Here is a 23,383-nt window from a genome sequence, read left to right as displayed (position 1 = left end):
GGGCAGCCGTACCTGCCTGCTGTACCTGGCTAGCATACAAAAATATGGCGAAGCCCACATAATTTTTTCAGGGGGCAAAAAACTTCTGCATACAGTCCTGGATGGAGTATGCTGAGCCTTGTAGTTCTGCAGCTGCTGTGTGTCTGTATGGAGAAGAGCAGACAGCAGCTGCAGAACTACAAGGCTCAGCGTACTCCATCCAGGACTGTATGCAGAATTTTTTTGCCCACCAAAAAAATGACGTGGGCTTCGCCATATTTTTGTATGCTAGCCAGGTACAGCAGGCAGCCACGGGCTGCCTCCAACCCCCAGTTGCCTATTTGTACCCGGCTGGGAACCAAAAATATAGGGAAGCCCGTTTTTTTTAATTATTTCACTTATTTCATGAAATAATTAAAAAACAAATGACGTGGGCTTCGCCCCATTTTTTGTGTCCAGCCAGGTACAACTAGGCAGCTGGGGATTGGAATCCGCAGCACAGGTTAGCCCGAGCTTTCTGGGCGCCTCTGCTGCGAATTTCAGTCCGCAGTCATCCCAGAAAATGGCGCTCTCATAGAAGCGCCATCATCTGGCGCTGTATCCAACTCTTCCAACAGCCCTGAAGCCGGGTGGCTTGTTGGGTAATCATGAGTTAATACTGGCTTTGTTTTACTAGCCAGTATTAAGCCAGAGATTCTTAATGTCAGGCACGTTTGACCCGGCCATTAAGAATCTCCAATAAAGGGTTAAAAAAAAACACCACACAGAGAAAAAAATACTTTAATAGAAATAAATACACAGACACATTAGAGACTCCATCTTTATTACCCCCTGTCAGCCCTCCACGATCCTGCTCTTCTGTCTTCTTTCTTTCTAGCGTAGTAGTAGTGACGATTGTAGTGAGGATGAGGTTCACCAGCTCATCACTTGGGGCTGAGGAACCTCATCCTCACTACAATCCTCACTAGTGTAGTAGTAGTGACGATTGTAGTGAGGATGAGTTTACCCAGCTCATCACTTGGGGCTGAGGAACCTCATCCTCACTACAATCATCACTAGTGTAGTAGTAGTGACGATTGAAGTGAGGATGAGTTTATCCAGCTCATCACTTGGGGCTGAGGAACCTCATCCTCACTACAATCATCACTAGTGTAGTAGTAGTGACGATTGTAGTGAGGATGAGTTTACCCAGCTCATCACTTGGGGCTGAGGAACCTCATCCTCACTACAATCATCACTAGTGTAGTAGTAGTGACGATTGTAGTGAGGATGAGTTTACCCAGCTCATCACTTGGGGCTGAGGAACCTCATCCTCACTACAATCCTCACTAGTGTAGTAGTAGTGACGATTGTAGTGAGGATGAGTTTACCCAGCTCATCACTTGGGGCTGAGGAACCTCATCCTCACTACAATCCTCACTACAATCGGGAAGAAGCGTGCAGCCTTCACTCCGTGAGTGATCAGTGCTGGCTGTCAGCGGTAACAGCGGTAACACTGACAGACGCGTTACCATAGCAACGGTGCTCTCGGAGCCGCGGTTAACGGTGACGTCACCGCTAACTGCGTTGCTATGGCAACGGTGATCTCCGTTAATGACCGGCTGTGTCAGCCGGTCCCTAACGGAACGGGGAGTTGAACGTAAGCTAGAGCATGTCGCCGGTACACGGCGATACACATATGTGCACCGTGTACCGGAGAGATGCACTCGCAGGTCCTACATGACGCGTCATAGTCATGTGACCAGTCTGTAGCCAATGAGATAATAGCCACGTGACTGGTCACATGGCTATTTTGACGTCATGATAGGTCCTGCATCTCTGCTGGCAGTGCTGGTCACGGGGAGGATTCAGCGATCATTGGATGGAATAGCGGCAGGAGACAGAGTACAGGAGGGATCGCGGGGACCGGTAAGTGTTATGGCAATGTTTATTAACTGTTTGTGTACATTTATAATGCATTTTTATGTGTTTGTGATTGCCTCCCATTATAGCCTATTGGTTCGAGTTCGGTTCGTCGAACGTTCGACAAACCGAACTCGAACGGGACCCCCGTTCGGCGAACCGACTCGAGCCGAACCGCGACCGGTTCGCTCATCTCTAGTCCTGGGTTCAATCCCCAGTGAAACCAATCTGTTCTTAGTGTTGAAATAATACGCTATCCAACTACAATATATGAAGTTCTCGGCTTTGTTGCCGAATGACGGGATGTTTTGGCTTCCATCCCCAACAGAGCTACGAATTTGTTTTTTTTTTCCCTAGTGGTCAAAACTCGTCTCTAATTGCCATTACTTTGCAGGGTTTCAAAGGTTTCATAGTGTAGTGGAAATCACGTCTGCTTTACACGCAGAAGGTCCTGGGTTCAATCCCCAGTGAAACCCATGTGTTCTTGGTGTTGAAATAATCCCCTGTCAACCAGCAGTATATAAAGTTCTTGGCTTTGTTGCTGAATAACAGGATGTTTTAGCTTCCATCACCAACAGAGCTACGAATTTGTTTTTTTTCCCCTGGCGGTCAAAACTCGTCTCTAATTGCCATTACTTTGCAGGCTTTCAAAGGTTTCATAGTGTAGTGGTTATCACGTCTGCTTCACATGCAGAAGGTCCTGGGTTCAATCCCCAGTGAAACCAATCTGTTTTTTGTGTTGAAGTAATTTCCTATCGACTTGTAATATGTGAAATTCTTGGTTTCGTTGCCAAATGACAATACATTTTGGCTTCCATCACAAAGAGAACTACGATTTTGGGTTTCTTTTTTATTGACCATTTTAGTAGAAAACATAATACCATATTATAAAAATCCTATTTGTTTCAAAATATATAGTTCCCATAAATACAAAAGCAAAAGACCAAACTATGGAGAAAAAAGTAACACATTCAATATAAACTTCAATTTAAGCAAAATCCCTTTGTAGGAATAAAACTGGTAAAATATGTAATAAAAATTGTAAATGTTTCATTAACCAAAAATACTTTCCTTCAGCAATAAAAAGGCCCCGTCAGTCACAATTCTGCTCTGCTAGCCAATACACAGTAACTTTCCATCAGGTTTCATAGAGTAGTGGTCATCACGTCTGCTTAACATGCAGAAGGTCCTGAGTTCAATCCCCAGTAAAACCAATCTGTTCTTGGTGTTGAAATAATACTCAATTAAACTACAATATATGAAGTTCTTGGCTTTGTTGCCGAATGATGGGATGTTTTGGCTTCCATCCCCAACAGAGCTACGAATTTGTTTTTTTTTTCCCTGGCGGTCAAAACTCGTCTCTAATTGCCATTACTTTGCAGGCTTTCAAAGGTTTCATAGTGTAGTGGAAATCACGTCTGCTTTACACGCAGAAGGTCCTGGGTTCAATCCCCAGTGAAACCCATGTGTTCCTGGTGTTGAAATAATCCCCTATCAACATGCAGTATATAAAGTTCTTGGCTTTGTTGCCGAATAACGGGATGTTTTAGCTTCCATCACCAACAGAGCTACGAATATGTTTATTTTCCCTTGGCGGTCAAAACTCGTCTCTAATTGCCATTACTTTGCAGGATTTCAAAGGTTTCATAGTGTAGTGGTCATCACGTCTGCTTCACACGCAGGAGGTCCTGGGTTCAATCCCCAGTGAAACCAAGCAGTTTTTGGTGTTGAAGTAATTACCTATCGACTTGTAATATGTGAAATTCTTGGTTTCGTTGCCAAATGACAATTCCTTTTGGCTTCCATCACAAAGAGAACTACGATCAATATAAACTTCAATTTAAGCAAAATCCCTTTGTAGGAATAAAACTGGTAAAATATGTAATAATAATTGTAAATGTTTCATTAACCAAAAATACTTTCCTTCAGCAATAAAAAGGCCCCGTCAGTCACAATTCTGCTCTGCTAGACAATACACAGTAACTTATTGTCAGGTTTCATAGTGTAGTGGCCATCACGTCTGCTTAACATGCAGAAGGTCCTGGGTTCAATCCCCAGTGAAACCAATCTGTTCTTAGTGTTGACATAATACGCTATCCAGCTACAATATATGAAGTTCTCGGCTTTGTTGCCGAATGACGGGATGTTTTGGCTTCCATCACAAACAGAACTACAAATTATTATTTTTTTTTCCCTGGCGGTCAAAACTCGTCTCTAAATGCCATTACTTTGCAGGATTTCACAGGTTTCATAGTGGAGAAGTCATCACGTCTACTTCACACGCAGAAGGTCCTGGGTTCAATCCCCAGTAAAAATAAGCCGTTTTCGCTGTTGAAGTAATTTGCTATCAACCTGTAACATATGAAATTCTTGGTTTTGTTGCCAACTGATAATATATTTTGGCTTCCATCACCAAGAGAACTACGATTTTGGGTTTCTTTTTTATTGACCATTTTAGCAGAAAACATAATCCCATATTATAAAAATCCTGTTTGTTTCAAAATATATAGTTCCTTTAAATACAAAAGCAAACAACTAAACTATGTGGAAAAAAGTAACACATTCAATGTAAACTTCCTTTTAAGCAAAATCCCTTTGTAGGAATAAAACTGGTAAAATATGTAATAAAAATTGTAAATGTTTCATTAACCAAAAATACTTTCCTTCAGCAATAAAAAGGCCCCGTCAGTCACAATTCTGCTCTGCTAGCCAATACACAGTAACTTTCCATCAGGTTTCATAGAGTAGTGGTCATCACGTCTGCTTAACACGCAGAAGGTCCTGCGTTCAATCCCCAGTAAAACCAATGTGTTCTTGGTGTTGAAATAATACTCAATTAAACTACAATATATGAAGTTCTTGGCTTTGTTGCCGAATGATGGGATGTTTTGGCTTCCACTTTCCTTCAGCAATAAAAAGGCCCCGTCAGTCACAATTCTGCTCTGCTAGCCAATACACAGTAACTTTCCATCAGGTTTCATAGTGTAGTGCTATCAACCTGCCATATATGAAGTTCTTGGCTTTGTTGCCGAATGACGGGATGTTTTGGTTTTCATCACCAACAGAGCTACGAATTTGTTTTTTTTTTCCCTGGCGGTCAAAACTCGTCTCTAATTGCCATTACTTTGCAGGCTTTCAAAGGTTTCATAGTGTAGTGGAAATCACGTCTGCTTTACACGCAGAGGGTCCTGGGTTCAATCCCCAGTGAAACCCATGTGTTCTTGGTGTTGAAATAATCCCGTATCAACCTGCAGTATATAAAGTTCTTAGCTTTGTTGCCGAATAACGGGATATTTTAGCTTCCATCACCAACAGAGCAACGAATTTGTTTTTTTTCCCCTGGCGGTGAAAACTCGTCTCTAATTGACATTACTTTGCATGATTTCAAAGGTTTCATAGTGTAGAGGTCATCACGTCTGCTTCATACGCAGAAGGTCTTGGGTTCAACCCCAGTGAAACCAATCTATTTTTGGTGTTGAAGTATTTTCCTATCGACTTGTAATATATGAAATTCTTGGTTTCGTTGCCAAATGACAATACATTTTGGCTTCCATCACCAAGAGAACTACGATTTTGGGTTTCTTTTTTATTGACCATTTTAGCAGAAAACATAATCCCATATTATAAAAATCCTATTAAACATACATTCCCCTTCTCAGATTTGCTATACCGGATCTTGCAGGGGGCTTTGGATGAAGGAATTATAACAAAGAAGGTTTTTGATGGCCTCTTCGTTGCATCTCCCAAAATCCCCACCTTTTATCTCCTGCCCAAGATCCACAAGAATCCCGAACACCCTCCGGGGCGCCCTATCGTATCCGGCATAGATGGCTTATGCGACCCTGTCTGTCGCTTTATCGACTATTATTTAAAACCTCTTGTGGAAACATTGCCATCTTATGTTAAGGATATGACGGACGTCCTGAATAGGGTCGACGGGATTTTTATGGATTCTGTTACCCTTCTTGTCACGTCGGACATAGAGTCACTTTATACCAATATTAACCATGATGATGGTCTGGAGGCAGTCCGCTTCTTTCTGAGCAATACCAACCGTGATGGCCATTTATGTGAGCTGATCCTGGAGCTGCTCCACTTTATCCTGAGACACAATTTCTTCATTTTCAAAGACCGGTTTTAATTTACAGACCAGAGGCACTGCGATGGGCGCGGCCTGTGCGCCTTCGTACGCTAATATGTTCCTCGGCCATTGGGAGAGGGGCATTTTTGGCGACGAGGGCGTGCCGGCCGCTACCCATGCGCAGTGCTGGTTAAGATATAATGATGATGTTTTTGTTTTGTGGCAGGGTACCGTGGAGCAGCTCTCGGACTTTATGGGTGTTTTAAACCATAATTCATTGAACCTTAAGCTCACTTTTAGATATGATTTACAGTCTATTGATTTTTTGGATATTATGATTGGAGTTGACCGTGGTCGGCAACTACAGACGGATGTCTTTAGGAAGCCTACCTCGGTCAACTCCCTTTTACATGCCTCATCTTCTCATCCTGTTAGTACCATCCAAGCCATCCCGGTTGGGCAATTTCTCAGAATGAGGCGGATATGCTCTACATCTGATAATTTTCAGTCCCAGGCCAATGATCTAACATCGAGATTGGTTAATAGGGGATATAGCCATCGTGTCATAAAGAAGGAGTACAATAGGCCAAAGAATACCAATCGACAGGAGCTCCTGCAGCCATCTAGTCAGGCGAATACGGGGGCAGGAGAGGCTCGATTCATATCTGCGTGCAACCATGAATGGCATAACATGCGTGCCATATTAAACAAACACTGGCCGATACTAAAATCTGATCCTACCCTAAGGGATTTGGTCCCTGATTATCCTCTAATGACGGCACGCCGTTCCAAAAATCTACGAGATTTTCTCGTACATAGTCATTACGTTCCTGTGATTTCCCATCCTTTTGGTTCTACTAATCCTATTCGCGGGTGTTTTCCCTGCGGTCGCTGTCTTGCGTGCACCAATGTCTCTCGCAAGTAAGACCTTTTCCACCGCAGATGGTAGTCGGACATTTGATATTAGGTGTTATATCTCATGCGCAACTTCCTATGTTATCTATTATGCTAAATGTAGTTGCCCTAATATATACATAGGTTTAACTTCTAGGGAATTGCGGGTGAGAGTGCGTGAACATGTGAGAGACATTGGTGCTGCCAAGACGGTGACCGATATTTCTACTCTTAAGACCCTTCCTAGGCATTTTCGGAACCATCACGGATGTAATGCGAGATCATTGCGTGTCATAGGGATAGATGTCGTACATGGCGGCAATAGGGGCGGGAACCTTAAAAAGATCCTCGCCCAAAAAGAAACCAAATGGATCACCCTACTGGGTACTATGGCTCCGTCTGGTCTGAATGAGTCCCTTAGCTTTGCCCCCTTCCTTTAGACCCCTGTCCTCCTCCCCCCCCCTTTTTTTGCTAGATGTGGTTTTTTACCACCTATGCAATTTTTTACCTCTGTTTTTATATTCTAATTTTATTGCTGCAAGTGTTTTATGCCATTTTGTGCCCTTTTCTTTGCAGCTTCCATCTTCTGCTCCCTATGGATCACTGCCTCTGTTAATATGACTACCTGAATACATCGTGCATCTGGACTATGATTACAAGGTGGCTTCCCCCATGACAGCCGGGATTATATACTGCTTGGTCGAGGGCTAACTACTGTTATTCTTGTGATTCCTGCCATTTCATTATTTCTTTGCCCTCTTTCCTTGGCGTTCCTATACTGCTGTTTGTGTGGGAGCCCATATATCTGTATCTTTGAATGTTCCAGTATGTGTGGTGTGCACATGCCTGGTCTTTCTTCTCTCCCTGGCATGCTTAGCGATGTCTCAAGGGCGGAGTTTTGCTCGTGGGGGGCGTTGCCTTCACCCTCTCCCCTGCACTCCTCGGCTTGACGTCACTCGCATCTGCTAGTGGGATTAGCAATGACCGCGCATGTGCCAGCTTAAACCTGCACTGACTGGCCGGTCCGATCCATGTGATAAACCATATGGTCTATTAAAGCTTCTGGGAACAGATGAGTCACCACCCCTCCTTGGTCTGATGAAGGGTTATTCTAACAAGACCTGAAAAGCGTGTTATCTTGCTTCTGAGGGGGATCTTTTGGTCTCTGGCTCCTGCACTTATCTGGCACTTTATATCATTGCTGGTGAGCGGTGTTTACATTCTTTTAGCCACTGGTATATATCATTGTTTGCATATACTGACAAACCCAGTGTGCTGTATAACTTTATCTTATCTTGCACACCAGCTATTGTTCTCTGGTATCACCTGGCATGTAACTTTGTATTTTTTGCCATCTGTGCTGTATACTTGTTGTCTTATGTATTCTACTTGCCTTGTTAATTCTGATTAACTCTTTATGTGCCAAAGTGCCCTCTGTTGTTGCACCTATATGTATTTTTCTGTGCTACATCTAAAAACTGTTTTTTATGATGTAATAAAATTTGTCATTCTCTTTTGCATTTCAACCACATCTGCTCTCCTGTTTCTTTTGCATTATAAAAATCCTGTTTGTTTCAAAATATATAGTTCCTTTAAATACAAAAGCAAAAGACCAAACTATGGAGAAAAAAGTAACACATTCAATATAAACTTCAATTTAAGCAAAATCCCTTTGTAGGAATAAAACTGGTAAAATATGTAATAAAAATTGTAAATGTTTCATTAACCAAAAATACTTTCCTTCAGCAATAAAAAGGCCCCGTCAGTCACAATTCTGCTCTGCTAGCCAATACACAGTAACTTTCCATCAGGTTTCACAGAGTAGTGGTCATCACGTCTGTTTAACACGCAGAAGGTCCTGCGTTCAATCCCCTGTAAAACCAATCTGTTCTTGGTGTTGAAATAATACTCAATTAAACTACAATATATGAAGTTCTTGGCTTTGTTGCCGAATGATGGGATGTTTTGGCTTCCATCCCCTACAGAGCTACGAATTTGTTTTTTTTTTCCCTGGCGGTCAAAACTCGTCTCTAATTGCCATTACTTTGCAGGCTTTCAAAGGTTTCATAGTGTAGTGGAAATCACGTCTGCTTTACACGCAGATGGTCCTGGGTTCAATCCCCAGTGAAACCTATGTGTTCTTCGTGTTGAAATAATCCCCTATCAACCTGCAGTATATAAAGTTCTTGGCTTTGTTGCCGAATAACGGGATGTTTTAGCTTCCATCACCAACAGAGCTACGAATTTGTTTTTTTTCCCCTGGCGGTCAAAACTCGTCTCTAATTGCCATTACTTTGCAGGATTTTAAAGGTTTCATAGTGTAGAGGTCATCACGTCTGCTTCACACGCAGAAGGTCCTGGGTTCAATCCCCAGTGAAACCAATCTGTTTTTGGTGTTGAAGTAATTTCCTATCGACTTGTAATATGTGAAATTCTTGGTTTCGTTGCCAAATGACAATACATTTTGGCTTCCATCACAAAGAGAACTACGATTTTGGGTTTCTTTTTTATTGACCATTTTAGCAGAAAACATAATCCCATATTATAAAAATCCTATTTGTTTCAAAATATATAGTTCCCATAAATACAAAAGCAAAAGACCAAACTATGGAGAAAAAAGTAACACATTCAATATAAACTTCAATTTAAGCAAAATCCCTTTCTAGGAATAAAACTGGTAAAATATGTAATAATTGTAAATGTTTCATTAACCAAAAATACTTTCCTTCAGCAATAAAAAGGCCCCAACAGTCACAATTCTGCTCTGCTAGCCAATACACAGTAACTTTTCATCAGGTTTCATAATGTAGTGGTCATCACGTCTGCTTAACACGCAGAAGGTCCTGGGTTCAATCCCCAGTGAAACCAATCTGTTCTTAGTGTTGAAATAATACGCTATCCAACTACAATATATGAAGTTTTCGGCATTGTTGCCGAATGACGGTATGTTTTGGCTTCCATCACAAACAGAACTACAAATTTATTTTTTTTTTTCCCCTGGCTTTCAAAACTCGTCTCTAAATGCCATTACTTTGAAGGATTTCACAGGTTTCATAGTGGAGTGGTCATCACGTCTACTTCACATGCAGAAGGTTCTGGGTTCAATCCCCAATAAAAACAAGCCGTTTTCGCTCTTGAAGTAATTTGCTATCAACCTGTAATATATGAACTTCTTGGTTTTGTTGCCAACTGATAATATATTTTGGCTTCCCTCACCAAGAGAACTACGATTTTGGGTTTCTTTTTTATTGACCATTTTAGCAGAAAACATAATCCCATATTATAAAAATCCTGTTTGTTTCAAAATATATAGTTCCTTTAAATACAAAAGCAAACAACTAAACTATGTGGAAAAAAGTAACACATTCAATGTAAACTTCCTTTTAAGCAAAATCCCTTTGTAGGAATAAAACTGGTAAAATATGTAATAAAAATTGTAAATGTTTCATTAACCAAAAATACTTTCCTTCAGCAATAAAAAAGCCCCGTCAGTCACAATTCTGCTCTGCTAGCCAATACACAGTAACTTTCCATCAGGTTTCACAGAGTAGTGGTCATCACGTCTGTTTAACACGCAGAAGGTCCTGCGTTCAATCCCCTGTAAAACCAATCTGTTCTTGGTGTTGAAATAATGCTCAATTAAACTACAATATATGAAGTTCTTGGCTTTGTTGCCGAATGATGGGATGTTTTGGCTTCCATCCCCAACAGAGCTACGAATTTGTTTTTTTTTTCCCTGGCGGTCAAAACTCGTCTCTAATTGCCATTACTTTGCAGACTTTCAAAGGTTTCATAGTGTAGTGGAAATCACGTCTGCTTTACACGCAGATGGTCCTGGGTTCAATCCCCAGTGAAACCCATGTGTTCTTGGTGTTGAAATAATCCCCTATCAACCTGCAGTATATTAAGTTCTTGGCTTTGTTGCCGAATAACGGGATGTTTTAGCTTCCATCACCAACAGAGCTACGAATTTGTTTTTTTTACCCTGGCGGTCAAAACTCGTCTCTAATTGCCATTACTTTGCAGGATTTCAAAGGTTTCATAGTGTAGTGGTCATCACGTCTGCTTCACACGCAGAAGTTCCTGGGTTCAATCCCCAGTGAAACCAATCTGTTTTTGGTGTTGAAGTAATTTCCTTTCGACTTGTAATATGTGAAATTCTTGGTTTCGTTGCCAAATGACAATACATTTTGGCTTCCATCACAAAGAGAACTACGATTTTGGGTTTCTTTTTTATTGACCATTTTAGCAGAAAACATAATCCCATATTATAAAAATCCTATTTGTTTCAAAATATATAGTTCCCATAAATACAAAAGCAAAAGACCAAACTATGGAGAAAAAAGTAACACATTCAATATAAACTTCAATTTAAGCAAAATCCCTTTGTAGGAATAAAACTGGTAAAATATGTAATAATAATTGTAAATGTTTCATTAACCAAAAATACTTTCCTTAAGCAATAAAATGGCCCCGTTAGTCACAATTCTGCTCTGCTAGCCAATACACAGTAACTTTTCGTTAGGTTTCATAGTGTAGTGGTCATCATGTCTGCTTAACACGCAGAAGGTCCTGGGTTCATTCCCCAGTGAAACCAATATGTTCTTAGTGTTGAAATAATACGCTATCCAACTACAATATATGAAGTTCTCGGCTTTGTTGCCGAATGACGGGATGTTTTGGCTTCCATCACAAACAGAACTACAAATTATTTTTTTTTTTTTCCCTGGCGGTCGAAACTCGTCTCTAAATGCCATTACTTTGCAGGATTTCACAGGTTTCATAGTGGAATCGTCATCACGTCTACTTCACACGCAGAAGGTCCAGGGTTCAATCCCCAGTAAAATCAAGCCGTTTTCACTGTTGAAGTAATTTGCTATCAACCTGTAACATATGAAATTCTTTGTTTTGTTGCCAACTGATAATATATTTCGGCTTCCATCACCAAGAGAACTACGATTTTTGGTTTCTTTTTTATTGACCATTTTAGCAGAAAACATAATCCCATATTATAAAAATCCTGTTTGTTTCAAAATATATAGTTCCTTTAAATACAAAAGCAAACAACTAAACTATGTGGAAAAAAGTAACACATTCAATGTAAACTTCCTTTTAAGCAAAATCCCTTTGTAGGAATAAAACTGGTAAAATATGTAATAAAAATTGTAAATGTTTCATTAACCAAAAATACTTTCCTTCAGCAATAAAAAGGCCCCGTCAGTCACAATTCTGCTCTGATAGCCAATACACAGTAACTTTCCATCAGGTTTCATAGAGTAGTGGTCATCATGTCTGCTTAACACGCAGAAGGTCCTGCGTTCAATCCCCAGTAAAACCAATCTGTTCTTGGTGTTGAAATAATACTCAATTAAACTACAATGTATGAAGTTCTTGGCTTTGTTGCCGAATGATGGGATGTTTTGGCTTCCATCCCCTACAGAGCTACGAATTTGGTTTTTTTTTTCCTGGCGGTCAAAACTCGTCTCTAATTGCCATTACTTTGCAGGCTTTCAAAGGTTTCATAGTGTAGTGGAAATCACGTCTGCTTTACACGCAGATGGTCCTGGGTTCAATCCCCAGTGAAACCTATGTGTTCTTGGTGTTGAAATAATCCCCTATCAACCTGCAGTATATTAAGTTCTTGGCTTTGTTGCCGAATAACGGGATGTTTTAGCTTCCATCACCAACAGAGCTACGAATTTGTTTTTTTTTCCCTGGCGGTCAAAACTTGTCTCTAATTGCCAGTACTTTGCAGAGTTTCAAAGGTTTCGTAGTGTAGTGGTCATCACGTCTGCTTCACACGCAGAAGGTCCTGGGTTCAATCCCCAGTGAAACCAATCTGTTTTTGGTGTTGAAGTAATTTCCTATCGACTTGTAATATGTGAAATTCTTGGTTTCGTTGCCAAATGACAATACATTTTGGCTTCCATCACAAAGAGAACTACGATTTTGGGTTTCTTTATTATTGACCATTTTAGCAGAAAACATAATCCCATATTATAAAAATCCTATTTGTTTCAAAATATATAGTTCCCATAAATACAAAAGCAAAAGACCAAACTATGGAGAAAAAAGTAACACATTCAATATAAACTTCAATTTAAGCAAAATCCCTTTGTAAGAATAAAACTGGTAAAATATGTAATAATAATTGTAAATGTTTCATTAACCAAAAATACTTTCCTTCAGCAATAAAAAGGCCCCATCAGTCACAATTCTGCTCTGCTAGCCAAATACACAGTAACTTTTCGTCAGGTTTCATAGTATAGTGGTCATCACGTCTGCTTAACACGCAGAAGGTCCTGGGTTCAATCCCCAGTGAAACCAATCTATTCTTAGTGTTGAAATAATACGCTATCCAACTACAATATATGAAGTTCTTGGCTTTGTTGTTGAATGACGGGATGTTTTGGCTTCCATAACAAACAGAACTACAAATTATTTTTTTTTTCCCCTGGCGGTCAAAACTCGTCTCTAAATGCCATTACTTTGCAGGATTTCACAGGTTTCATAGTGGAGTCGTCATCACGTCTACTTCACACGCAGAAGGTCCTGCGTTCAATCCCCAGTAAAACCAATCTGTTCTTGGTGTTGAAATAATACTCAAATAAACTACAATATATGAAGTGCTTGGCTTTGTTGCCGATTGATGGAATGTTTTGGCTTCCATCCCCAACATAGCTACGAATTTGTTTGTTTTTTTTTCCCTGGCGGTCAAAACTCGTCCCTAATTGCCATTACTTTGCAGGCTTTCAAAGGTTTCATAGTGTAGTGGAAATCACGTCTGCTTTACACGCAGAAGGTCCTGGATTCAATCCCCAGTGAAACCCATGTGTTCTTGGTGTTGAAATAATCCCCTATCAACCTGCAGTATATAAAGTTCTTGGCTTTGTTGCCGAATAACGGGATGTTTTAGCTTCCATCACCAACCCAGCTACGAATTTGTTTTTTTTCCCCTGGCGGTCAAAACTCGTCTCTAATTGCCATTACTTTGCAGGATTTCAAAGGTTTCATATTGTAGTGGTCATCACGTCTGCTTCACACGCAGAAGGTCCTGGGTTCAATCCCCAGTGAAACCAATCTGTTTTTGGTGTTGAAGTAATTTCCTATCGACTTGTAATATGTGAAATTCTTGGTTTCGTTGCCAAATGACAATACATTTTGGCTTCCATCACAAAGAGAACTACGATTTTGGGTTTCTTTTTTATTGACCATTTTAGCAGAAAACATAATCCCATATTATAAAAATCCTATTTGTTTCAAAATATATAGTTCCCAAAAATACAAAAGAAAAAAAAAACTATGGAGAAAAAAGTAACACATTCAATATAAACTTCAATTTAAGCAAAATCCCTTTGTAGGAAGAAAACTGGTAAAATATGTAATAATAATTGTAAATGTTTCATTAACCAAAAATACTTTCCTTCAGCAATAAAAAGGCTCCGTCTGTCACAATTCTGCTCTGCTAGCCAATACACAGTAACTTTTTGTCAGGTTTCATAGTGTAGTGGTCATCATTTCTGCTTAACACGCAGAAGGTCCTGGGTTCAATCCCCAGTGAAACCAATCTGTTCTTAGTGTTGAAATAGTACGCTATCCAACTCCAATATATGAAGTTCTCGGCTTTGTTGCCGAATGACGGGATGTTTTGGCTTCCATCACAAACAGAACTACAAATTTATTTTTTTTTCCCCTGGCGGTCAAAACTCGTCTCTAAATGCCATTACTTTGCAGGATTTCACAGGTTTCATAGTGAAGTCGTCATCACGTCTACTTCACATGCAGAAGGTCCTGGGTTCAATCCCCAGTAAAAACAAGCCGTTTTCGCTGTTGAAGTAATTTGCTATCAACCTGTAACATATGAAATTCTTTGTTTTGTTGCCAACTGATAATATATTTTGGCTTCCATCACCAAGAGAACTACGAATTTGGGTTTCTTTTTTATTGACCATTTTAGCAGAAAACATAATCCCATATTATAAAAATCCTGTTTGTTTCAAAATATATAGTTCCTTTTAATACAAAAGCAAACAACTAATCTATGTGGAAAAAAGTAACACATTCAATGTAAACTTCCTTTTAAGCAAAATCCCTTTGTAGGAATAAAACTGGTAAAATATGTAATAAAAATTGAAAATGTTTCATTAACCAAAAATACTTTCCTTCAGCAATAAAAAGGCCCCGTCAGTCACAATTCTGCTCTGCTAGCCAATACACAGTAACTTTCCATCAGGTTTCATAGAGTAGTGGTCATCACGTCTGCTTAACACGCAGAAGGTCCTGCGTTCATTCCCCAGTAAAACCAATCTGTTCTTGGTGTTGAAATAATACTCAAAAAAACTACAATATATGAAGTGCTTGGCTTTGTTGCCGAATGATGGAATGTTTTGGCTTCCATCCCCAACAGAGCTACGAATTTGTTTTTTTTTTTTTCCCTGGCGGTCAAAACTCGTCTCTAATTGCCATTACTTTGCAGGCTTTCAAAGGTTTCATAGTGTAGTGGAAATCACGTCTGCTTTACACGCAGAAGGTCCTGGATTCAATCCCCAGTGAAACCCATGTGTTCTTGGTGTTGAAATAATCCCCTATCAACCTGCAGTATATAAAGTTCTTGGCTTTGTTGCCGAATAACGGGATGTTTTAGCTTCCATCACCAACAGAGCTACGAATTTGTTTTTTTTCCCCTGGCGGTCAAAACTCGTCTCTAATTGCCATTACTTTGCAGGATTTCAAAGGCTTCATATTGTAGTGGTCATCACGTCTGCTTCACACGCAGAAGGTCCTGGGTTCAATCCCCAGTGAAACCAATCTGTTTTTGGTGTTGAAGTAATTTCCTATCGACTTGTAATATGTGAAATTCTTGGTTTCGTTGCCAAATGACAATACATTTTGGCTTCCATCACAAAGAGAACTACGATTTTGGGTTTCTTTTTTATTGACCATTTTAGCAGAAAACATAATCCCATATTATAAAAATCCTATTTGTTTCAAAATATATAGTTCCCAAAAATACAAAAGAAAAAAAAAACTATGGAGAAAAAAGTAACACATTCAATATAAACTTCAATTTAAGCAAAATCCCTTTGTAGGAAGAAAACTGGTAAAATATGTAATAATAATTGTAAATGTTTCATTAACCAAAAATACTTTCCTTCAGCAATAAAAAGGCCCCGTCTGTCACAATTCTGCTCTGCTAGCCAATACACAGTAACTTTTCGTCAGGTTTCATAATGTAGTGGTTATCACGTCTGCTTAACACGCAGAAGGTCCTGGGTTCAATCCCCAGTAAAACCAATCTGTTCTTGGTGTTGAAATAATACTCAATTAAACTACAATATATGAAGTTCTAGGCTTTGTTGCCAAATGATGAGATGTTTTGGCTTCCATCCCCAACAGAGCTACGAATTTGTTTTTTTTTTCCCTGGCGGTCAAAACTCATCTCTAATTGCCATTACTTTGCAGGTTTTCAAAGGTTTCATAGTGTAGTGGAAATCACATCTGCTTTACACACAGAAGGTCCTGGGTTCAATCCCCAGTGAAACCCATGTGTTCTTGGTGTTGAAATAATCCCCTATCAACCTGCAGTATATAAAGTTCTTGGCTTTGTTGCCGAATAACGGGATGTTTTAGCTTCCATCACCAACAGAGCTACGAATTTGTTTTTTTTCCCCTGGCGGTCAAAACTCGTCTCTTATTTCCATTACTTTGCAGGATTTTAAAGGTTTCATAGTGTAGAGGTCATCACGTCTGCTTCACACGCAGAAGGTCCTGGGTTCAATCCCCAGTGAAACCAATCTGTTTTTGGTGTTGAAGTAATTTCCTATCGACTTGTAATATGTGAAATTCTTGGTTTCGTTGCCAAATGACAATACATTTTGGCTTCCATCACAAAGAGAACTACGATTTTGGGTTTCTTTTTAATTGACCATTTTAGCAGAAAACATAATCCCATATTATAAAAATCCTATTTGTTTCAAAATATATAGTTCCCAAAAATACAAAAGAAAAAAAAAACTATGGAGAAAAAAGTAACACATTCAATATAAACTTCAATTTAAGCAAAATCCCTTTGTAGGAAGAAAACTGGTAAAATATGTAATAATAATTGTAAATGTTTCATTAACCAAAAATACTTTCCTTCAGCAATAAAAAGGCCCCGTCTGTCACAATTCTGCTCTGCTAGCCAATACACAGTAACTTTTCGTCAGGTTTCATAATGTAGTGGTTATCACGTCTGCTTAACACGCAGAAGGTCCTGGGTTCAATCCCCAGTAAAACCAATCTGTTCTTGGTGTTGAAATAATACTCAATTAAACTACAATATATGAAGTTCTAGGCTTTGTTGCCAAATGATGAGATGTTTTGGCTTCCATCCCCAACAGAGCTACGAATTTGTTTTTTTTTTCCCTGGCGGTCAAAACTCATCTCTAATTGCCATTACTTTGCAGGTTTTCAAAGGTTTCATAGTGTAGTGGAAATCACATCTGCTTTACACACAGAAGGTCCTGGGTTCAATCCCCAGTGAAACCCATGTGTTCTTGGTGTTGAAATAATCCCCTAACAACCTGCAGTATATAAAGTTCTTGGCATTGTTGCCGAATAACGGGATGTTTTAGCTTCCATCACCAACAGAGCTACGAATTTGTTTTTTTTCCCCTGGCGGTCAAAACTCGTCTCTTATTGCCATTACTTTGCAGGATTTTAAAGGTTTCATAGTGTAGAGGTCATCACGTCTGCTTCACACGCAGAAGGTCCTGGGTTCAATCCCCAGTGAAACCAATCTGTTTTTGGTGTTGAAGTAATTTCCTATCGACTTGTAATATGTGAAATTCTTGGTTTCGTTGCCAAATGACAATACATTTTGGCTTCCATCACAAAGAGAACTACGATTTTGGGTTTCTTTTTAATTGACCATTTTAGCAGAAAACATAATCCCATATTATAAAAATCCTATTTGTTTCAAAATATATAGTTCCCATAAATACAAAAGCAAAAGACCAAACTATGGAGAAAAAAGTAACACATTCAATATAAACTTCAATTTAAGCAAAATCCCTTTCTAGGAATAAAACTGGTAAAATATGTAATAATTGTAAATGTTTCATTAACCAAAAATACTTTCCTTCAGCAATAAAAAGGCCCCAACAGTCACAATTCTGCTCTGCTAGCCAATACACAGTAACTTTTCGTCAGGTTTCATAATGTAGTGGTCATCACGTCTGCTTAACACGCAGAAGGTCCTGGGTTCAATCCCCATTGAAACCAATCTGTTCTTAGTTTTGAAATAATACGCTATCCAACTACAATATATGAAGTTTTCGGCATTGTTGCCGAATGACGGTATGTTTTGGCTTCCATCACAAACAGAACTACAAATTATTTTTTTTTTTCCCCTGGCTGTCAAAACTCGTCTCTAAATGCCATTACTTTGAAGGATTTCACAGGTTTCATAGTGGAGTGGTCATGACGTCTACTTCACATGCAGAAGGTTCTGGGTTCAATCCCCAGTAAAAACAAGCCGTTTTCGCTGTTGAAGTAATTTGCTATCAACCTGTAATATATGAACTTCTTGGTTTTGTTGCCAACTGATAATATATTTTGGCTTCCCTCACCAAGAGAGCTACGATTTTGGGTTTCTTTTTTATTGACCATTTTAGCAGAAAACATAATCCCATATTATAAAAATCCTGTTTGTTTCAAAATATATAGTTCCTTTAAATACAAAAGCAAACAACTAAACTATGTGGAAAAAAGTAACACATTCAATGTAAACTTCCTTTTAAGCAAAATCCCTTTGTAGGAATAAAACTGGTAAAATATGTAATAAAAATTGTAAATGTTTCATTAACCAAAAATACTTTCCTTCAGCAATAAAAAGGCCCCGTCAGTCACAATTCTGCTCTGCTAGCCAATACACAGTAACTTTCCCTCAGGTTTCATAGAGTAGTGGTCATCACGTCTGCTTAACACGCAGACGGTCCTGCGTTCAATCCCCAGTAAAACCAATCTGTTCTTGGTGTTGAAATAATACTCAATTAACCTCATAACGACGGCCGTACGACTTAAAGCGGCGGCAAAACAGGGTACTTATTCTGTTCCGCTGCTTTAAAGCGGCGGCCCGAAAAAACCCTGTAGCGCCCCCCAGCGACCGAAAATCTCGGGGGTTTCAGCTACTGGGGGTAGCTGAGACCCCCCATATTATGAATCGGGGTGTTTTTTTTGGACCCCGATCATGTGATCGGCGGTATACACTGTATACCGACGAACACATGAAAAAAAAAAAAAATGGCCGGTAAAACTGATTTCTTTTTCATCTGACATGATCAAACATGTCAGATGAGAAAGAAATCTAACCCCTTAGTGCCCCCAAAGCCCCCGGTACCGGAGAGTCCCCCCACCCCCACCCCTACCCCCACCGGACATCCAAAATGGCGCCGAAGCGCACAGAAAACTGCCGCCGGCGCCGGCTCTGCAGTCATTTCCCTCCGATCTGAAATGATCAAACATTTCAGATCGGAGGGAAATGTCCTCCCCCTGACCCCTCCTCCGGTCCACCGGAGCCCTCTGGTCACCGGAGCCCCCTCCGGTTCTCCAGAGCCACCACCCCCCTCCACCCTCCGGAAGATGGCGGCGCACAGCGCGCGGCCGCATTCATTCTGCTCTTTCTGCCGCATGTGACACGTCACATGCGACAGAAAGGTGTCCCCAGGTCCCGCTAGGTCACCCCCCGTCACCTCCCCCCCAAGCCCCCGGTTATACGTTACCTGTCTGCCGCTCCGTCCCGCGATCACGCCGCCTCCTTCTTCTTCAATGCTGGCGGCGCATGCGCAGACAGCGGCTGTCAGCTGGATCCCTGCAAGCAGGGATCCTGCTGACGTCACAACTGCACAGGCTACTCCACTGTGGACCGGGGGAGGGTGAGTGCGGTAATCTGCAGTCACACTCCTCACATGGAGAGACTGCTGTTCCAGAAAATGGGGGGTACGTTCTGTGAGCGTGCCCCTCATATTCTGGAATGAGGTTACTGCAGGTCACTCTGCCCTAGGTTGGACCGGGGCAGTGTGAGTGCAGTATTCTCAGATTACTGCACCCACACTGCTCATGGAGAGCTTGCTCTTCCAGAAAATGGGGGATACGTTCCCTGAACGTGCCCCCCATATTCTAGAAGATCCAGAGTCGGCGTGGGACCTCCTCCAAAATGGATTACAGCGACCGGAATTTCTTTATTTTCAATAAATTGGTAAAAGAGGAATGTTTCGGGGAGTGTTTTTTCAAATAAATTTTTTTTTTGTCTTTTTTTTTTCTATTACTGACTGGGTTAGTGATGTCGGGTATCTGTTCAGATGCCGTGACATCACTAACCCCAGGGCTTGATGCCAGGTGACATTACAGCTGGTATCAACCCCATATATTACCCCGTCTGCCACCGCACCAGGGCGCGGGATGAGCTGGGGCGAAGCGCCAGGATTGGCGCATCTAATGGATGCGCCACTTCTGGGGCGGCTGCGGCCTGCTATTTTTAGGCTGGGAAGAGTCCAATAACCATGGCTCTTCCCACCCTGAGAATACCAGACCCCAGCTGTCCGCTTCACCTTGGCTGGTGATCTAATTTGGGGGGGACCCCACGTTTTTTTTTTTTTAAAAAAAACGCCTGGGGAGCCCTCCAAATTGATCACCAGACAAGGTGAAGCTGTCAGCTGTGGTTTGCAGGCTACAGCTGTCTGCTTTACCCTAGCTGGCTATCAAAAATAGGGGGGACCCCACGTCGTTTATTTTAATTATTAATTTTTTGGGGGGCTAAATACAAGGCTAGGCACCCTTTAGTGCCACATGAAAGGCACTAAAGGGCGCCAGCTTAGAATATGCAGGGGGTGGGACGTTATATATGTTTGACATCTATCCATTCATCCATTGTAGCATTTTACGCTGTGTGCCCACAATCAGGGTTTGCAGCGTTTTGGGCGCAGAGTGTTTTCCCTGTGTCCATGACGCTGCGTTGTGCAGTAGAAGCACAGTGGAAGGATTTTTAGAAATCTCATGCCCACTGTGCTTCTTTTCTCCGCAGCATAAACCGACCTGTGGCGCAGCTTCCCGAGCCTCAGCATGTCAATTTATGCTGCGGAGATGAGTGTTCTCTGCAGGTAGCATAGAGCTCCACAGCGGCCTGAACCCAAATCGTGGGCATGGGCAGCTGCGTTCTCCCGTGGACAACACTCACATCTCTGCAGGAGGCTGACACTGTGTACTGGACGCCGTGTCGCTAGATCATGGCCACATAGCCTAAAAGTGAGACATTTGTTGCTACAGCAACATTTTTGTGAAGTACCTGTGGATTCAAAATGCTTACTATACTCCTGAATAAAATCCAGTTTCCAAAATGGGGTTACTTGTGGGGGTTTTCTGACGTATAGGTACCCAAGGGGCCCTGCTAATGTGACATGGTGCGCGCAATTTATTTCAACTTTTCCAGAATTCAAATGGTACTCCTTCCATTCCAAGCCCTCCCATTTATCCAAACAGAGGTTTTTGGCCACATGTGGGGTATCCCTCTGCTCATAAGACATTGGATAACAACCTGTGGGGTCCACGGTTTGTTGTTGTCTCTTGAAAAAGTGAGAAATTTGATGCTAAAGCAACAGTCTTGTGAAAAAAATGAAAATTTTCAATATGGCAACCTAAGCTTATCAAATTCTGTGAAGTACTCGTGGATTCAAACTGCTCACTATACACCTAGATAAAAGCCTGGAGGTGTCTTGTTTCCAGAATGAAGTCACTTGTGGGGGACCGCCACTGTTTAGGCACCTCAGGGGCTCTCCAAATGCAACCTGGCGTCCGCTATTGATTCCAGCCAATTTTGCAGTAAAATGGCACTCCTTCCCTTCCGAGCCCTGCCATGCGCCCAAACAGTTGATTTCCACCACATATATGGTATCGCCAAACTCAGGAGAAATTGCACAATAAATGTTATGCTGAATTTTTTCCTTTTACTCTTGTAAAAAAAAAAGCTACCTGGTTGAAATAACAATTTTGTGGTAAAATTTTATTTATTTTTTTTCATGGCTTAACGTTATAAAATTCTGTGAAGCACCTGAGGGTTCAGGGTACTCACCAAACATCTAGATAAATTCCTTGAGGGGCCTAGTTTCCAAAATGGGGTCACTTGTGCGGGGTTTCTGCTGTTTAGGTACCTTAGGGGACCTCCAAATGCGACATGGTGCCCGCAATCTTTTTCAGGCAAATTTCCTTTCTAAAATTCAAATATTGCTCCTTTCGTTCCAAGCCCTCCCATTTGTCCAAACAAAGGTTTCAGACCACATGTGAGGTACCACCGCGCTCATAAAAAAGTGGTTAACAAACCTTGAGGTCAAATTTTTGGAATTACCTCTTGAAAAAGTGAGAAAATTGATGCTAAAGCGACATTTTTGAGAAAATTATTAAAATTTTCAATATGACAACGTAACGTTAACAAAATCTGTGAAGTACCTGTGGATCTAAAATGCTCCCTATACCCCTAGATAGAAGCCTTGAGGGGTCTAGTTTCCAAAATGGTGTCACTTGTGAGGGATTTCTTCTGTTTAGGTACCTTAGCGGACCTGTAAATGCAACATGGTGCCCGCAATCTATTTCAGCCAAATTTGCTTTCCAAAATTCAAATATTGCTCCTTCTGTTCCGAGCCCTCCCATTTGTCCAAACAGAGGTTTCTGACCACATGTGGGGTATCGGCGCGCTCATAAGAAAGTGGGGAACAAGTTTTGGGGTCCATTTTGTTGTGTTATTTCTTCTAAAAGTGAATAAATTTGGGTTAGAGCAACATTTTTAGGTAAAATTTAATTTTTGCTTTTTTTCATTCCACATTGCTTTTGTTCATGTGAAGCACCTGAAGGGTTAATAAACTTCTTGAATGTGGTTTTGAGTACTTTGGGGGGTGCAGTTTTTAGAATGGTGTCACTTTTGGGTATTTTCTGTCAACTAGGCCTATTGAAGTCACTTCAAATGTGATGTGGTCCCTAAAAAACTGGTTTTGTAAATTTTGATGTAAAAATGAGAAATTGCTGATAAACTTTGAACCCCTCTAACTTCCTAACAAAAAAAATTTTGTTTCCAAAATTGTGCTGATGTAAAGTAGACATGTGGGAAATGTTATTTATTAACTATTTTGTGTCACAGAAATCTCTGGTTTAACGGTATAAAAATTCAAAAGTTGAAAATTGCTAAATTTTCAAAATTTTTGCCAATATTCAATTTTTTTCATAAATAAACACAAAAAATATTGTCCTAAATTTGGTACTAACATGAAGTCCAATATGTGATGAAAAAACAATCTCAGAATCACCAGGATCCGTTGAAGCGTTCTAGAGTTATAACCTCATGAAATGACAATGGTCAGAATTGCAAAATTTGGTCTGGTCATTAAGGTGAAAATTAGCTCCGTCACTAAAGGGTTAAACTACAATATATGAAGTTCTTGGCTTTGTTGCCGAATGATGGGATGTTTTGGCTTCCATCCCCAACAGAGCTACGAATTT

General features: G+C 40.6%; 12 non-coding genes across 12 annotated transcripts; all 12 read left to right on the top strand.

Annotated features, from left to right (window-relative positions):
- The first annotated feature begins 2,284 nt into the window (after window positions 1-2,284).
- Window positions 2,285-2,357, top strand: TRNAV-UAC (transfer RNA valine (anticodon UAC)). The gene has a single exon. It is a non-coding gene; the product is annotated as a tRNA-Val (tRNA).
- A 176-nt stretch (window positions 2,358-2,533) lies between these two features.
- Window positions 2,534-2,606, top strand: TRNAV-CAC (transfer RNA valine (anticodon CAC)). The gene has a single exon. It is a non-coding gene; the product is annotated as a tRNA-Val (tRNA).
- Window positions 2,607-3,272: 666 nt separating this feature from the next.
- On the top strand, window positions 3,273-3,345 carry TRNAV-UAC (transfer RNA valine (anticodon UAC)). Its single transcript has one exon. It is a non-coding gene; the product is annotated as a tRNA-Val (tRNA).
- A 176-nt stretch (window positions 3,346-3,521) lies between these two features.
- Window positions 3,522-3,594, top strand: TRNAV-CAC (transfer RNA valine (anticodon CAC)). Its single transcript has one exon. It is a non-coding gene; the product is annotated as a tRNA-Val (tRNA).
- A 280-nt stretch (window positions 3,595-3,874) lies between these two features.
- Window positions 3,875-3,947, top strand: TRNAV-AAC (transfer RNA valine (anticodon AAC)). The gene has a single exon. It is a non-coding gene; the product is annotated as a tRNA-Val (tRNA).
- A 1,074-nt stretch (window positions 3,948-5,021) lies between these two features.
- On the top strand, window positions 5,022-5,094 carry TRNAV-UAC (transfer RNA valine (anticodon UAC)). Its single transcript has one exon. It is a non-coding gene; the product is annotated as a tRNA-Val (tRNA).
- A 3,822-nt stretch (window positions 5,095-8,916) lies between these two features.
- TRNAV-UAC (transfer RNA valine (anticodon UAC)) lies at window positions 8,917-8,989 on the top strand. The gene has a single exon. It is a non-coding gene; the product is annotated as a tRNA-Val (tRNA).
- A 1,653-nt stretch (window positions 8,990-10,642) lies between these two features.
- TRNAV-UAC (transfer RNA valine (anticodon UAC)) lies at window positions 10,643-10,715 on the top strand. The gene has a single exon. It is a non-coding gene; the product is annotated as a tRNA-Val (tRNA).
- Window positions 10,716-12,371: 1,656 nt separating this feature from the next.
- On the top strand, window positions 12,372-12,444 carry TRNAV-UAC (transfer RNA valine (anticodon UAC)). Its single transcript has one exon. It is a non-coding gene; the product is annotated as a tRNA-Val (tRNA).
- Window positions 12,445-12,620: 176 nt separating this feature from the next.
- TRNAV-CAC (transfer RNA valine (anticodon CAC)) lies at window positions 12,621-12,693 on the top strand. The gene has a single exon. It is a non-coding gene; the product is annotated as a tRNA-Val (tRNA).
- A 417-nt stretch (window positions 12,694-13,110) lies between these two features.
- TRNAV-AAC (transfer RNA valine (anticodon AAC)) lies at window positions 13,111-13,183 on the top strand. Its single transcript has one exon. It is a non-coding gene; the product is annotated as a tRNA-Val (tRNA).
- A 1,166-nt stretch (window positions 13,184-14,349) lies between these two features.
- Window positions 14,350-14,422, top strand: TRNAV-AAC (transfer RNA valine (anticodon AAC)). Its single transcript has one exon. It is a non-coding gene; the product is annotated as a tRNA-Val (tRNA).
- The last annotated feature ends 8,961 nt before the right edge of the window (window positions 14,423-23,383 follow it).

This window comes from Anomaloglossus baeobatrachus, chromosome 2, assembly GCF_048569485.1.
Source record: "Anomaloglossus baeobatrachus isolate aAnoBae1 chromosome 2, aAnoBae1.hap1, whole genome shotgun sequence".
Taxonomy (NCBI): Eukaryota; Metazoa; Chordata; class Amphibia; order Anura; family Aromobatidae; genus Anomaloglossus; species Anomaloglossus baeobatrachus.
The sequence above is the reverse complement of the archived record's forward strand: the minus strand, read 5'-3'. Positions and strand labels throughout refer to the sequence as shown.